Source organism: Cryptomeria japonica, chromosome 11, assembly GCF_030272615.1.
Source record: "Cryptomeria japonica chromosome 11, Sugi_1.0, whole genome shotgun sequence".
Classification (NCBI taxonomy): Eukaryota; Viridiplantae; Streptophyta; class Pinopsida; order Cupressales; family Cupressaceae; genus Cryptomeria; species Cryptomeria japonica.
In genome coordinates, this window is record NC_081415.1 from 114,609,970 (window position 1) to 114,614,394 (window position 4,425).

Below are 4,425 nucleotides of genomic sequence, written 5' to 3' on the forward strand. Positions count from 1 at the left end.
TTGAGAATCCATTGCGTGAGACTCAGCGGCCATATTCTAATTAGCTATTGGGTGTGTACCTAAGTCAATAAGAAAAGCTTTTCATTCTCAACCAACTTCCTTAGGGTTTAGCTTGATTGGAGTCAATTATCACATCATGTGTTTACTATGTATTCATCCCTAAATGAGAAAATCAAACACCTCAAAAACTGGAAAACATCAGCAAAACATCATCAGAATTCAAAGATCAAAATCAGGAAAATAAACACTTTGTATAATTCTCTGGAACTTGTTGCACAAGCTATAATTCTCTATAGCATGAGTCATAATCTCTGTCAGATAAGTTAAGTTGCATAAAATCATTTGTGATACTATCTGCTATCCTGTGTTGTACGAGATAGGTGTTTTGTCATATGGTCTATAATCCCAAGTCGTACAAGTTGATATTGTTTATATGAAAAACTTTGTTCTGTCGTATGACTTTGTATCTTGTGTCATCCTAAGCTAAATCTTATGTCATACGAAACTCTGCATTTGTCAATCCAGAGCTATGTCCTACATACCTGTTTCAAATTTATTATTTATGCCTGATCAATTTGCAGTAAGCATAAACACCTATTATCTGTCAATCTGTGCTTAAATTGTCTCCTTGGTTCACTTTGTCAAAATATCACCCATCAAAATCAAACTCTAGAAGATAAACACCCTAATATTTTCAAGTGCTCACCCACAACAAGTTCAAGATCTAAACATCTCATAGTCCATTATCACCCTCTTTGATAAACAGATCACTCAAACATAGTTTCTCATTAGGATCAATCATCCTTTATCATGAAACTAAAATGTTTGGTCAGGATAATCTTGTCCCACATCATAGGATATATCATTCCTACTGGACTTGGTTCTTATCAAACTACCATCATTGCACTCCTAAATAAAAGATCGAAAAACTTGCAAAATTTTAAACACTTGAATTCTCTTTTAGTGTCATATCACTATGTTGCCTTGAAATTGATAATTGATCACTTACCCAAAACAAATTTTAGACAATCAAACCCTTCAAATGGAAATAGAAACATTTTCAATGGCTGAAGATCATATCAACATGACATACCAAAGCAAAATAAAAGTAAAAAGACAACATATTAGAGAAATCAAACAAGTTCAAAATAAAAATCCAACTATGTTAAAACCTCACAAGGATTCAAATACATCTCAAAAGAAAGGTGTCTCTTTTATGCACCTCTTAAAGAGATGCCTAAAGGATTTGGATAAAGAAGATAAAAATCATGCACCCATGTCTAACAATGATCCATCCATCCATAAGAAAAATGACTCTCCAAGGGCATCGATTCCTACACCTCCTGAAAGCTTGCAAGAACCTTCCATAGCATCCTTGCCAAATAATGCATCCAGAGCTGAAGTTCCCCTAGGGATATCCATAATTGCCATCAAACCTATTTTAGAGGATCTTATTCAAAGCTTATCTCCCTCATATCCAAGCATTAATTCATTGCAACATCCCCATAGCGCTTCCTTGCAAATTGAAGTCCTTATTCATAGAATACTTATTAAACATGTCCTAATAGATGGAGGAGATGACTTGAATATTTTCTCTATGAATCTTGTCCATTCTCTAGGATATTTAGAAGATGTAGTTGATCCCCAGAAAAAGATAAAAATCAAAACACATAATGAAGCAGAGAATTCATCTAAAGGAATGGTGATATTACCCATCATAGTGGGTCCTTTGCAGAAGGACATAGCATGCAAAGTTATAGACTTGGACCTACCATGCAATATACCCTTGGAGAGACCATGGATACATCATATGCAAGCTATACCATCAACAGGTTATTAGTGCTTAAGATTTCCATAGAATGGATAAGGAAATACAATATCAACAGACTCAAATCCATTGCAGTGTTGTAATAATCTTAAATTAACTCAAGAGATCATAATTTTGCATAACAAAGAGGCAACATCTTCAAGAACACAATACAAGGAACCATCATTCACATCAATTTTGTCAAACATGGAAAAAAAAATACAGCTAAGAGATCAAGGGACCGGAGAATATTTGCTATCATGGAAAAACAAACTAGAGCAACTTGAAATTGAAAGGGAAGAAGAAGATGTAGAAGTCGATATAGTTCACACGTATCCAAAACAAATGTTAGGAAATAGCCTACTTGAATCAGAATCACATTCGACTGACATGGACTTAACCGAGGGTGATCAAGATTTTCTTGTGCGCAATCATTCTGATGAGAGTACCGTTCTAGATGGTACTCTCTTATGATGTCTTGAACAAGAAGAATCTGAGAAGGCGTTAGATGAAGTCCATAACGGAATTCGTGGCACTCATTCAAGTGGTCTTACCCTTTCAAAAAAACTCATACGCTTGGGTTACTATTGGCCGACTATGGAACAAGATTCTTTTAAGATAGCAAGAACATGCAAACAATGTCAAATCCATGGGAATTTGATACATGCACTAGCACAAGAACTACATTCTTTAGTAACATCTTGGCCTTTTTGCCAATGGGGTCTTGATGTGGTAGGAAAGATAAATCCTTCTTCATCTAATGGACATAAATTCATCCTGGTAGCTACTGAATATTTTATAAAATGGATTGAAGTTGTACCTCTCATAAACATCACAGGAAAACAAATTGCTACATTTATCTTGAACTACATCATCTGTCGCTATGGAATATCAATGACCATTATCACTGATAATGGGCAACCATTTAAAAATCAAGATGTACCAGAGCTATGTGAGAAGTTCAAAATACAACACAGATTATCCACAACACACTATCCACAAGGAAATGGGCAGGCAAAAGTATCTAACAACACTATTATGAAAATCCTCAAAAAGACAGTGAACGATGCTAGGAAAGATTAGCATATTCAACTAAACCCTGTTCTATGGGCCTACCGCACTAGTATCCACACACTGATAGGTGCCACACCTTTCTCTCTTATATATGGATCATAAGCCATATTTCCAATCGAAGTAGAGATACCCTCTCTACGTGTATCACTAAAAGGTCTCATCGCATATGAAGATCAAAGAGTATCTAGACTACAAGAGTCAGAACTGATCCATGAATGCAGAAAAAATGCTTTTGATCATCTAAAGGTATATCAACAAAGAATGTGTTAGAGCTATAATCACAAGGTTAAACCAAGAATATTTCAAGTTGGAGAACTAGTACTAAAGGAAAATCCACGCAACCAGGCAGATCGAGAAAACAAAGGAAAATTTGAACCAAACTAGTTAGGTCCATTTGTGGTCACAACAGTATTTGGGTCAGGAGCATATTAGCTATCAACACAAGACAATGATCAACTTGAAGAACCTATCAATAGCATGCACTTGAAGAAATTCTATGTCTGAAAAATCAGAAAAATCAAAAATAGTGAAAAATCAGAAAAAATCAACAATAGTGAAAAATTAAAAAAAAATCAAAAAGAGTGAAAAAGCAGCAAATCCAAAATAAAAATCAAATATATGAAAAAGTGCAATAAAAACAGATGGTGAAAACTTGGCAAACAGGTGCTATCTGTCCGCTAGCTCTTCCATCTATTAGTCCATGCATTTTTCCACTTGCATTCATTATTCCATCAACGCTATCGATATCCATCATAAGCATTTATACAGACGCAAACATCCCAGGTGGCTTCTTGCCATGGTTTGGATCATTGGATATATCATAACGACTTTGTTTCTAGGCTTCAGGCAAAATCTTATACCTAGCTAGGAGCAAAACTATTGATCACTTTAAGCTTAACCAAATAAGTAAAACAAAAGTTAGACAACTCTTATCAAGTGAAAACTGAGACACATCCAACATTGAACATGAGATCAAACTATCAACTATCAAGCTATCACGAAATCAATCTAAGAACATCACATACTTTTCAATGGATAATATCTTTTTGGATAATGATTGTAACATGATGTTTCAATTTTTCTATATTGCTTTTTACTATCATGATTTTTGAGTGACTCCAGGATGTCATTGACTAGAGGAACAAACAAGAAACATGATATTTTTCTTGTCTATTGTCTAAAAATTAATCATTAATATGTGCAAATTTGTCTCAAGACATGATCATCAGAATAACATAGAAGACATTTCCTATTTGCGTATTGAAATGATTAATACTACCTATTTTATGCAAGCAACACTCTGGTCATCTTGGTTCAATTATACCTCGATGCTTGTGTGAACTTGCTATATCAAAATCCAGGAAAGAAGTGCCCAGGTCATCATGGTTTAATTATACCATCGATGTTTGCACTCACTTTCCACATTTCAAAAATCTCAATGAGGACAAAAATGCAAAATAATCCAGTGACTGGTCCAGTCATTCCATTTCATTTCATTTGCATTTTAGCTTGCATTTCATTCTTGCATGGGATCCAACATGCTC